We start from the raw sequence: 13,306 nt of genomic DNA, 5'->3' as shown, positions 1-13,306 counted from the left end.
GTCACCATCATCACCACCACTACCACCACTGTCACCATCACCACCACCACCACCACAACCACTACTGTCACTGTTATCACCACCACCACCACTGTCACCGTCATCACCACCACCACAACCACCACCACCACCATGTCACTGTCACCACCACCACCACCACCACAACCACTACCACCAAAACAGGTAGAAGCCCCTCCTTGCTAGTTTCCACTTGGCTGGAGATGCCAAACTTGGAAATCATACCGTTGAACATGGCAAAGCTTTTATAGACCTCAATTCTTAAGTGGCTATGGCAATAGAGCCCTGTCACTATCCTGGACTATTCTGACAGCAAGAAATAAACTTATTCCATATTGAATCATTGGTTGATATTATTATTACCCTAGCCTACTGTAATATAGAAACTTCAGTTTGCTCATCTAGGAAATGTGAATAATAACTATTTTAAGAACTGAATGAGATAATATAAACAAAGCATTTGTTTTAATGCATGATTCATAAAAGATACCTGATAAATTTAATTTCTATACTTCCTTCCATCTTCCCTTAGATATAAGGAATGCAGTCCTTCTTCTCACTTCTTAAACCTCTGATTCTTCTACCATTTTTTTTTTCTGCTCTATAGTTGGTGAAGAATAGTGGTTATGTGACTCAACCTGTTAATTTCCTGTTGCCAAATCTATACATAGTGATGGATCCAAATCCCCATTTCATCCTTTCCTCCTATCCCAACTCCACTCCTTAAGCTATTTAATATTAACAAGTATTTATGAAGTGATTAGTATATTCCAGGTAATATGTGAAGCTCTGTATGGGTTATGTCATTAGAGCTCATGAAGTCAGCACTATTTTATATCCCCATATTGCAATGAAAGAATTGGGATCAGAAAAATCAAGCAGTTTGCTCACAAAGCAAGTGTGATTGAACCACCATGTACCTTTAAAGTCCCTCATTCTATTTTCACTTTCTACTTGTATTTAAACATGCTCAAATGTCTACAATCTCAAGGAAAACTACTCCCTGAAGCTTACTGCTCCATTCTTCACGATCTTCATTTACTGTTTCTACCTCCTCACCTCCACTCTCCGAGCACCCGGTTTGTGTCCTCACTACTCAAATAAATTGCCTCCTCTTTTCGAGTAATACATCCAGTGGAAACTGCCTAGTTCTTAAATCACTTACCCTTTCTGAAATATTTAGTTCTGTTGACTACTCTCTTCTCTTTTTCCTTCTTTCCAAGCTCCCTGTTTTAGTGTCCTTTTCATTCCACCCTACTTGTCTTTCTCAGTCTCATTTTGGGTATTCTTTTACCTCTTTAAATGTGGGTGCTCCTTGGGGTTCTAGCCCCCAATTCCATTTTTTTTAACTCTAAATATTCTGCTGATATCATTCACTCCTATTATAAACTATATGCCACTCATGCCCATGTCTTTTATCCACATGAATGTGAACATTGGTCTTCAATTCTATAACCATTTAAGCAATTTCTATGTGACATTCTCAATTTAAATGCTGCACAAGCACCTCGAACTCATTTCTAAATGAGTCCAAGTTGGAAACTGCACATCAAATGAGGCTCTACTCCTTCATCATTCCTCACACCCCAATCAATTTCTAAGTCTTTTTCTAAGTCAATTTCTAAGTCTTTTTAAAAATTTTTATTTATTTAAATTCAAGTTAGTTAACAACAGTGTAGTATTCATTCCAGGAGCAGACCCAGTGATTCATTGGAATACTCAGTGCTTATCCCAACAAGTGTCTTCCTTAATGTTCATCACCCATTTAGCCCAGCTCCCCACCTCCCTTCCCCTCCAGCAGCCCTCAATTCTCTGTAGTTAAGAGTCTTTTATGATTTGCCTCCCTCTCTGTTTTGATTTTCTTTTTCCTTCCCTTACCCTATGTTCATCTGTTTATTTTTTCTTAAATTTCACATGTGAGTGAAACCGTATGATATTTGTCTTTCTCTGACTTATTTTGTTTAGCATAATACACTCTAGTCTTGTTAATTAACAAGACATTCTATTTCTAAAATGTAACTCAACTTGAAATGATTTTTTCACTCCCCATTTCCTACCATTTGTCATGATCCATGTCTCCAGAACATTGAATGCTGAAACTACATTATTTGCCATTCTCAGAAAACAGTGGGCCCTTTCATACTTTGAAAAAGCTTACTTATCTTTTTCTTCCTTTTATGCTTGGAAAAATATTTCAATTATAAGCTATATTGTCACTGCTGTTGTGAACCTTGTGAAGTTTTCCTTGAGGCAGAGTTGGCTGCTCCCCTCCCCTGCTTCCTGTGCTACCATAGAACTTTGCACCCACCTCCTTTCTAAACATTTATCAGAAAGTTTGCAATTATTTGAGTATTTATCTCTCCTGCAGATTGTGAGAGACTTGAATTAAGAGAGCTTATCTCTGTTACAGTGAATCAGACACTTTCTAATTTGAAAACACTTTGCTAAAGGACCAGTTCACTGAATGAGCATTTGCCAAATGCTTGGATTCATCAGATTTATCAATTTATTCCAAACAGTCTTAAGAGTTAAAGCTCTGTGGATGTTTAAGTGTGTTTCCCAATGATGAAATAAGATTTTATGGATACTAACTTTTTAAGGTTGATGTATCACCTGGGAACTTGGCAGAATGGTAAGAATAGCAAAAACAGTATCAATATTTATTTAAAAATTTTTTTTCAAAGGAAAAGCTATTTTCCAACCTCCCCCCACCCTGCCATTTGATATGTAATGGGATCACTTGTCTACCTCTGAAATATTTTCAGTTATCTTTGAATGTCATTTTCTATTTTGGTGAATTTTAAGCATTTTTCTAATTCTTTTGCCAATTCCTCAAATGGCATCCAGCTTTCCTTTTATATATCTAGCATTTAAAGTTTAAGATTAAATTAAACTTTAATGAAGATTAAACTTTAAATTTAACTCACAGGCACTAAAATAAATCAGAATTTTAAACTAGATTAAAATTTAATGAAATAAAATGTTTAAATTAACTTAAATTTAAAGTTACAATTTAAAGTCATCCAAAAGAATCAGAATTAGTTAAAAACATTACTTCCCCATGAAACTAAAAATGTCATTTCTGTCAAAGAACAGTTAGGGTATCACGACTTGGTTAGCAATTAGCAAAATGATTCAGAAAAGCACAAAAAACAATGGAAAAAAAACAAGGAACACAATAAATCAAATCAAAAAGATGTTGAAGAAGGGTAAAAAATAAATTGATTAAAAATATAATAAACGATAACAGGTGAAAGCTGAAAGATTGGATCAATACAAAATTACATTTTATTTTATTTTTTGTTTTTATTTATTTACTTAAGTTTATTTATTTTTGAGAGAGAGAGAGAAAGAGCATGAGCAGGGGAGGGGCAGAGAGAGACAGAGACACAGAATCCAAAGCAGGATCCAGGCTCTGAGCTGTCAGCACAGAGCCCAACATGAGGCTCAAACTCACGAACCCCGAGATCTTGACCTGAGCTGAAGTTGGACGTTCGAGAGATTGAGCCACCCTGGGGCCCCCATTTTTTAAAATGACATTTTAAAAAAGAAGTAAAAACCAGTGTAAACTGAGAATCCCCATATGAAAAGCAAAATTTTACTTAGTTCATGTGAACTATTTCACATTCGGTCATCAAATCAGATACTCTTCTTAAAACTTACAAGATTATCTTTTGTCAAATCCATATATTTGATGGATTGGTTGTCAGTGATTTGGCCATTTGGTGAACTGAGTTTTGGTGAATTTGTCTGCTTGTTTGCCACCAAAGTTGCCTGTGCTGTCAGTCTTGTCTCCAATTTCCCCAACTTGCTTGTGTTAACTCAAGTCTCTCTTCCTCTGGCATCCTTCTTAAGTAATGTCTATGAATTCTTTCACAACCTAGGTACTTCTCTGATCATAGGTTTCTAAGCTTCTGTGGTCAGAGGTTATTTTCCTCTTCTTTTTTAAACTCATTGTCTCTTGTCTGGCTGATAGATATTTGTCCTCCTTAAGGACAGTACTATATGCTGCTATAAAGGCAGCATATAATTTTCTTAACCCCTCTTTTCTTAACATTTATTTAAAACATTTTAATATATTTGTAAAATACAAATCAGATTATGTCATACTCCTATTTAAAACTTTTTAAATTTAAAATTAGGGAGACAGAGCATGAGTAGGGGAGGAGCAGAGAGAGAGGGAGACACAGACTCTGAAGCAGGCTCCATGCTCTGAGCTGTCAGCACAGAGCCCAATATGGGGCTTGAACTCTTGAACCACGAGATCATGACCTGAGCTGAAGTTGGACACTTAACCAACTGAGCCACCCAGGTGCCCCACCCTATTTAAAACCTTTTAATAGCTTTCTATTACTCTTACAAACTTTTAATAGCTTTCTATTACTCTTAAATTCATAAGATGGCCCATATGCTCATGCAATGTTTGGCCCCTGGATACCTTTTTGGGTTTCTTGGAGGACTCATTCTTTTTCTGGGCTCCAGGCATTGACTGGCCTTTTCAGACTCTAGAATATGCCACGCCACTGTTCAGCCCAGAACCTTTGCCTGTTTGCTTTCCTGTGCATGCCTCTTCATACCTACCCCAGTGTCCTTTGTTATGAAATGCCTCTCTCTCCTTTTTTTTTTTTTTAAACTAGACTTTATTTTTTAGAGCAGTTTAAGGTTCACAGTAAAACTGAGCAGAGAGAACTCAGGGAGTTCTCATATACTCCCTGCCTCCAAATGCACAGCCTCCAAAATGCTCTTCTATTTTTTAGGCTCCCCTCTGCTAGATATATTTCTTCTCATAGGATCATATTGTCTTCTTCAAACGTCATTTGGAGATTGTAATTTTTTAGTATGATTATATGTTGCTTGTATTTTTTCTCCACAAGGCATAAACTCCATGAGGGAAAAGACTGTTTATTATTGTTTTTCCAAACAATTATTTGCTTCCCAAAATATAAGCCTATGCCTGGCATATGGTAGATCTTCAGTAAACATCCATCATCTTGGGTGAATGACATATATCATTAATCCTTTGTAGTCTATGGTTAAAACACAGTTCTATATAATTACCATTACAGGACTTTGAACACCTAAAATAAAAATTAACCATAATTTTGCCATTTCTCTCTGTCTCAGACAAATTTAGATTTTGCATTTATAACTATTCTTGTACAGCAGCTTTTAAAAATTAACCACAGATGTTACACTAACATGCATGCTAATGGAAATAGCATTATTTTATTATGTATTAAATATAATAATTCCTTTCTACTTTAATTCTCTCTTCTCTGTTTTCAAAACTGACATGTTGGGTTTCAAATCTATAAAAAATTTGCTTGTTTTACTTAAGAGGCACATACCACCACAAGGGGGCAGGGGTAGACAAATATTCGGGGTTTTTTGACTCCAAGTTCTGAATCACCAGAATATTCTTCTTTGACAGCGTTAATTTGGGCCATTATTTTTTGTATGAGTTTCTTTTTTCATTTGACATTCAGTTTAAAATCTATACATACTATTACACTTTTAACAGAGTATATGTCTTTTAAAAGATGAACAGACCCCCACTACACAAATTGGAGATATGAAATAACTTGTCCCTTCGGTACATTAAGTCATATTACAGAGTTATAAGAATAATATTCCAAGCATTGCAATAAATTGTTCATTGCTAATTTTATAGTTAGTTTCTATTCTTCTGTTTTATCTTTAGCACCCCTCCTAATCCCCCTGCCACCTGGCTCCCCTCTCCCCGCCCCTCATACACACATAGAGGCTGGTAGGGGAAAAGGAAATTTTGTGGTTTTTTTAAAATATAACTTAGGAAATATTTAGATATTTATTGCATATAAGTAAGATATTGAAGATTTTCTGGGAATAGGATTTTACAGCTTAGTTTGCTTTATTTTTCTATCTTTTATGCCCTAAATACTAAATACACTAAATACTAGACACTTCTTCACTTTGATAAAGAAAAACATGACCTGAGCTCTATGTAGCTAGCTTGACATAGTTCTCCTAAACAGTTTGGGTAGAAATTTACATTAGTGATCTAATTTCATGACTAACTTTATTTTATTAAATATTCTGAAATTTAGATCCCTGTAAATGAAGAGTTCATTGAACTCAGAGTTGAATTTAAAAATGTGATTTTTTTTAAATTAAAAACAATTTTTTTGAACATTTATTCATTTTTGAGAAACAGAGCCCGAGCGGGGGGGGCGCAGAGAGAGAGGGAGACATAGAATCTGAAGCAGGTTTCAGGCTCTGAGCTGTCAGCACAGAACCCATCCCAGGGCTTGAATCCACAAACCGTGAGATTATGATCCAAGCCGAAGTTAGGTGCTTAACCAACGCAGCCACCTAGGTACCCAAGAATGTGATGTTTAATGGGGCACATTAAGCCACTGGGTGGCTCAGTCAGTTAGGCCTCTGACTTTGGCTCAGGTCATGATCTCACAGTTAATGAGTTCAAGCCCTGCATTGGGTTCTCTGCTGTCAGCACAGAGCCTACTTCAGATCTTCTGTCCCCCTCTCTCTCTGCCCCTCCCCTGCTCGCTCTCTCTCTCTCAAAAATAAATAATAAACATTTAAAAAAAGGATGTGATGTTTAATGACAATGGAAACAAGATAATTTGTATGTGAACAGATGCCTTGGTTAGGAGGAAGTTTAGAGGAGAAAGAGGGCTTTTTAAAAAAGATGTTTATTTTTGATAGAGACAGAGTATGAGTCAGGGAGGGGCAGAGAGAGAGAGAGAGAGAGAAAATCCAGAGAGAGCAGGCTCCAGGTTCCAGGCTCTGAGCTGTCAGCGCAGAGTTCAATGTGGGGCTTGAACTCACAAACTATGAGATCATGACCTGAGTTGAAGTCTGATGCTTAACTGACTGAGCCACCCAGTGCCCCTGGGAAAGCAGGCTTTTTAAGAGAAACTAATAGAAAGAATGAGTGACCACAGTGTGAAAAAGTTTCAAGTTTAAAAACTTGTGTTACAGAAGCAGATGGTCTCTGGGGCACTTGTCATCTGTTGACATGTTGAGGAAAAGGTTATGAAATGCTTCAGAGCTAATCAATGGAATACATTGTAAGGTGCTTAGATATTATCTGTGTCAGTGCTGTCCCATAGAACTTTTTGCCATAATGGCAATGCTATTTGTATTGTTCAGTACAGTAGCCACTAGCGATATGTGGCCATTGTGCAATTGAAATGTGGTTAGTGCAACTGAGGAATTGAATATTTAATTTTATTTAAAACTAGTAATTAAAATTTATTTATTTATTTCTTTAATTTTTTTTTAACGTTTTATTTATTTTTGAGACAGAGAGAGGCAGAGCATGAACGGGGGAGGGGCAGAGAGAGGGGGAGACACAGAATGGAAGCAGGCTCCAGGCTCTGAGCCATCAGCCCAGAGCCCGACACCGGGCTCGAACTCACAGACTGCGAGATTGTGACCTGAGCTGAAGTCAGACGCTCAACCGACTGAGCCACCCAGGCACCCCTAAAATTTATATTTAAATACCACATGTGACTAGTGATACTTTATTTGCACAGTGAAGGCCTAGAGGAATAAATGCCTAATTAGAGTGTTGCAATTTTTGAGATGAGATATTAAAAATTGTAACAAACAAGGTATCAAACTAAACTAATGGAAACCTAAAGAATGGTAGTTATGAGAATTTTAAAAAGCAACAAGTTAAGCATATACCATGTACTTGACTCTTTGTTAGGCACATTATCCTACTGAATGCTTATAAAACTCTGCAAATAAATATTTTATCTTTATTTCATAGGCAATGGATCAGAAGTAAAGCTTCCTTAATGGAAATAAGGTAGGAATTTATACCCATTTGGTTTCAAAAGCCATATTTTTGTAAAATTTGAGTGAGCAGAAAAAAACTACCCAGATGCGATTGTGGATTGTGTTCTAGGAAGCAAGGTCAGTGCTTGTATGAGTATCACATCCACATATTAGTTTGTAATGTCTTAAAACCCATTCCTAAGGCTAGGATTGGTTTCTGATGATGTAACAGGGCTGAAGGTAAGGGTGGATTAGATGGTCTGGTTGGGGTGGAAGAAGGATGGTTGGGTCCATGAGCAACAATTGTTAGACTTGTTATTTCCATTAGCCATGCTAACTTGTGACAGCATCCTTGGCTGTAATTTTATGGTTGGATTCTACTCTGATGTTATTTTTCTCTCCAGTAATGCTCTGTGACTTGATTTTATCCTCATTCATCATATGACTTATGCAATGTGTTATTCACCTGGTAAGTGTGAGTTGGGCATTTCCTTGTCATAATTATGTTGAGGAAGAGCTTATGGTGCAGAGGATGGAGATGTGCCTTTACTTGTCAACTGTGTCACTAAATCTAATGTGTCCGGATGCATATATTTTTCTTAACACCTAAATCATCCTGTGGAAAAATGTGTCCTATATCCTCAGAATAAAAGGATAACAGTAATTTTTTCTGCCTGGTGTTCAGAGTGTGTGCCACACACACACAAAAATGATTCTGCACTAGCTTAAATATTAAATAATGGAGTCTGCTTAAAGAAAGCTGAATATCTTGGTTTAAGAAGTTGGCTTTACCAGTGATTGAAATAAATTGTATATGACTGATAGCCAGGGTATCTATATCAGGCTAGCCCTGTACCTTGTTATCCTGAGATTCTTTTAAAACTAGAAATCCAGTATTAAAATTCTTTGATAAAGGTTCAGATTCTGAGACAGGGTTCACCAAATTTCTTTTGAATGGAAACTAAAGCAACTTTTTGGTTCCACTGGCAATTGAACCCAGGATCTTCTGGGTATAAGGCAGATGTGCTAACCACTACACCATGGAACCTAAAGATAAGATTTTGATTCCGAGACAGGATTATGTAACCTAACCTAATTAGGATCCTAATTTAGGATTGGGTCTGGGGCTCATCGAGTGGGGCTATAAATGGGCATAGATATCTTGGAGGTCCAAATATGAATCTTTTGCGAGATGGGGGACTTTATAGAAGATTATCAGTCCATGGAAATAGTGGGCTTAGGAGACAGTATGTGAGCCCAGAAGTGGGACATGAAAAGGAAACTAGATTTCTGAAAAAGCAGATGAAATGGTGCATCAATCTTCAGGGGCAAAGCAGGAGGGGAGCTGGAGAAAGAACACAGAAACAGAAACAAGATTGTCACAAGGCGCTAGGGACCAAATTACTTGAATTGCAGCCCACTCACATTTGAGCAAATGTGCTTCTGGGAGCTTGGGGCTTGTTCTTAAAAGAACCAGTCCTATAGGATAGGTGCCTTGCCAAAGTCCAGATCGGCTTTAGTGCTAGAGAAACAAACACATTTTGCAAAATCCAACTGTTCATAGCTGGGAGAGAGCTGAATTCCCAGGAAATGATTGTTCTTTATTTGATATTCTTAAGCATCAACCACATATTAGACAATATGGTGCTTTAGAGAGTTGAAACAAATTTCTGCCAGCATAGCCCAATTGCTGGGTGTCTTCTGGAAAAATAAGAAATCCTGTTGAGGAACTACGTCAGAATCAGCTTCTATCTCTCCCTCGCCCCCCATGTCTGGCGTTTATGAAGAAGGGTAATAAATCTTTCTGAACTTATCTCAATCATGGCAGAGGGAAGTAGAAATATTCTGTGTATTTGAGAGGAAGGTTATCTAAGTACCATTGTACATGATTTGTTAGATCCTACTTGATTTAAACTCTGATTATACCCCAAATACTCAATTCGGCTTCACACATGGTAAAGATGTCTTACAGCCAGTTCTATCTTCCAATCATTCACACTCCTTGTCTACCTTGTAGGGGAAGGCAGACTGCTATTAGCCTATGGAAAACACATACTAGGCTTCATGTATTATGGAGAACTCTCCTATTATACCTATTAATTTTCCTCTTATTTTATTTCCCACAATGACTGTGGTTGTGTCTGCAAGTGCATAGCTGGCCATGGCACTGGATGTGGTGCTATGATGGGTAACACAGGGAACAGAAAGGCTGCCTCCTTACTGTCCATAAAAATCACCTCACATTTCTCTCCCTCTGTACATGTAGGCATGTCTGTCAACACACTTGGACACATATGAAACATATGATAGGGTTATGTGTTAATTCAAATCCATCCATTCTTTCAATAAATATGTGTGTTGAACATGCTTTATGGGCAAGAGTTGCCCTAATGAATTGTCTATACACATTATTTTGTATGTTCTTTCCTTCTCCATTGGTCATTTCCTTATTTTCAGCAGATGATTTTGTTTCTTGCTACAAGCTTTCTTTTTGGGAGCAGAAAGTAGAAATTCTTTGAAAGCTACCCTCTTTCTGAAAGACTGTGTTCATAGAGAGTGGAGAAATGGGGAGAGCGGAACACTGTCAGGGTCACTGAGAAAGAATGCTGATTTCCCAGACTAGGGTGGGAGCAGGGCTGTTGGGTTTGCCAGTTGAATGACCCTAACCCTTTTCCTTGGCAGCACCCTTGGGCAATGGCAGGACTCAAAGTGTATCTGGAGACTCAAGTCCTAGACATGGACTTTTCACTCTCCTCCGTGAAGATTCCTGGGTCTCAAGAGAGGTACAAAGCAGGTAGAGACCATGTGCGACAATGTCAAAAGGGCAAAAAAGCGGTACGGTATTCAGTGCATACCAAAAACAGGACAGGCCTCTGCAATGCTTTGGAACAGAATAAGATGCCTCACCTGGATTTTTATAGGACACTAAGGAAAAGAGGACAGATACTTGTAATAATTATTGGGATTAAAAGCTCTGCACATTGGTGGGATTTGGAATCAAGTTGTTTAAGCAGTGTTGGATTTAAGTTAATTTAAAGAAAACAAAGCAATGCTTTATTGCTTGCACATCTGGATTTGTGGATTAAGGTCTCTACCTGCTACCACTCCATAAAGAACACAAGTGTAAACAAGTGATTACTATTGTGACTAGACTGATCTATGAGGGAAAAATGCAGGGTACTGTAGAAACAGAACTAGAAGCTTAGTTGGGAGTGTTTGTGGAATAGGATGGATGAAGGAAGTAAATATTCCATGAGTGAACATTAAAATTTTTTTTTTAACATTCATTTATTTTTGAGAGACAGAGAGGTAGAGCACGAGTGGGGGAGGGGCAGAGAAAGAGAGGGAGACACAGAATCTGAAGCAGGCTCCAGGCACTGAGCTTTCAGCACAGAGCCGAAAAGGGGGCTCAAACACACAAACCATGAGATCTTGACCTGGGGCAAAGTCAGACGCTTAACCAACTGAGCCCCCCCGCCCCCCCCCCCCCCCACCTTGAGTGAACATTTTAGCTGTTTTATTTATCCTGCAGACAAATAAGAGTTAGCTTGGTTAAGGGGACATAAGAGAATGTTGGAGAATGTTCCAGGAAGTGAAAAATATTTGAAAATATCTTGATGTGGAAAAGAGCTTGGACCAACAATGTGGCCAAAAAATGAGCACAAGGCTGAGAAATGTCAGAAGCAAAGAACAAAAAGGGGACAGGCTTCAGGTTGTTTGGGGCCTACTAGTATTAAACACAGATAATAGATATGGAAAGCCACTGAAGATTTTAAGTAAGGGCGTGAAATAAAAGATTTGAGATTTTCTAAGATTAACTTTGGCTGCAGATTGGAAAATAAATTAAAGTGACAAAAAGGATTTAGAAGACCAATGAGTAGGCCTCATGATTATAGATGGTTGGCCTAGATGGCAGCAGGAAAGATGGTGAGAAGTTAAAAATAAAGAGATTTTGGGGAGATTTGGGAGATTGAATCAATAGATCCTAATGACTAATATTGAGGTAGGGGCCTGAGGTAGAGGGTTACAAGAGTGAGAAAAGTTCCTACGTTTCCAGCTTGAGTAACAAAACAGAGGAGGGGAAATTATGGAGTTAACAAACACTGGTTGAAGAATACATTTTAGATTTGGGTTTGAGAAAATGAGTTTGATTGGCTTTGGAGACATCTAAGACATCTAAGCTTTTATATACATGTTATAACAACCACATTACTGAATGCAATAGTAATTTATTATTAGACTAAAAGTGATTGTAATGAGTGCTATGATAATAATAAGTTACAAATAAATGATTTTATGTTGTTAGATATGTTAAAAATATTTAAAAAAGAATTAAAATGGATGAGCAATTACTGAAAAAGTTAACAACCTTGACCAAAAGACTGACCGAAGATAGATTGTAGACCAAATAAAATTTCCTCAGATTTTCAGATGACAAGAAGCTGGTGGAAGAAATATTCTGAAGTGGCTAACACCACCCCTTGAAATGCATGAGATACTGATTTCTTTAATTTCAGATTGTCAGGCAATGTCAGTCATTAACATAAACAGCAGATATGCCATCAAGCCACTAGGAAGATAGCTTAGTCTGCACACCTCAAGTGGTGACCCTCCAAGTGCCTAACCTCCAAGGAACCATGAACCGAGTGGAAAATGTGTGGTTATTGGTCAGAAGGGTCTTTACAACTTGAAATTATAATGTTAGTGATTAAGAGCTATCATTACCAAACTGAGATGTTTGGCTTCTGGCATCAATTTTATCAAAAAGCTTGCCACAGATTGAAGAATCCAGGTAGTTTCTAGCCCGTCCTTGCTTTCCTTTGTGCGGGGGATCACAGTAGAGATTGCTTGTTCATATAACAAAAGCTTTTCCTTAAAGAAAAGGGAAATGGAAACTGAATAGATGCTTCAGGAAGCAAAATAGTGAGATAACCAGTAAGAGATTATTGGGATTATCAAGGCCTCCTGGCTTAAATTTCTCTTCATGTGGTTTATGAAAGACATAGTGAGGATCCAGGTGAGTTCCTCGAGGTTCTGTGGCATCTGTTTCCCGAAGCATCTTGTGCTTTTCTTAGTAGCATTAAACAGACTCTACCTTTTTCTATAGTTAAATGGCAAGTTTTCTTCTTTCTAAATAAGTCTACGTTGCAACTAGCAGACAGGAAAGCCTTAAAGGGTTCCTATGTGCTTATCCCAGCCAGGATCACTTTGGCAGAAATTGATCACAAGGCTGGTTACAACAATTGGGAGGCATTTGGCCAGGACCAGAGGTGGTGGTGGTGGTGGTGGTGGGGGGGGGGGGGGTGTTGAGAAGGAAATAGGAAAAGACTATGAAGAAGGAATCCTATTGTTCCAGCAATATGGTCTTCCTTGTGGCCTGGTGCCTGGGAACTCTTTGAACACTTGTACAGCAAAAGGCCTCAAATAGGGGGTAATGCATAGGAAGGGGCAGTCCAAGAAGGTAGTGTGGAGCTGTCAGACTGCAAATATGAAAGAGCCTACA

At 38.0% G+C, this 13,306-nt stretch overlaps 1 non-coding gene across 1 annotated transcript; it reads right to left on the bottom strand.

Moving 5' to 3' along the window:
* Positions 1–8,778: 8,778 nt before the first annotated feature.
* TRNAI-UAU (transfer RNA isoleucine (anticodon UAU)) lies at positions 8,779–8,851 on the bottom strand. The gene has a single exon. It is a non-coding gene; the product is annotated as a tRNA-Ile (tRNA).
* Positions 8,852–13,306: the final 4,455 nt, after the last annotated feature.

This window comes from Herpailurus yagouaroundi, unplaced genomic scaffold (assembly GCF_014898765.1).
Source record: "Herpailurus yagouaroundi ecotype Mexico unplaced genomic scaffold, PumYag 77, whole genome shotgun sequence".
Taxonomy (NCBI): domain Eukaryota; kingdom Metazoa; phylum Chordata; class Mammalia; order Carnivora; family Felidae; genus Herpailurus; species Herpailurus yagouaroundi.
The sequence above is the reverse complement of the archived record's forward strand: the minus strand, read 5'-3'. Positions and strand labels throughout refer to the sequence as shown.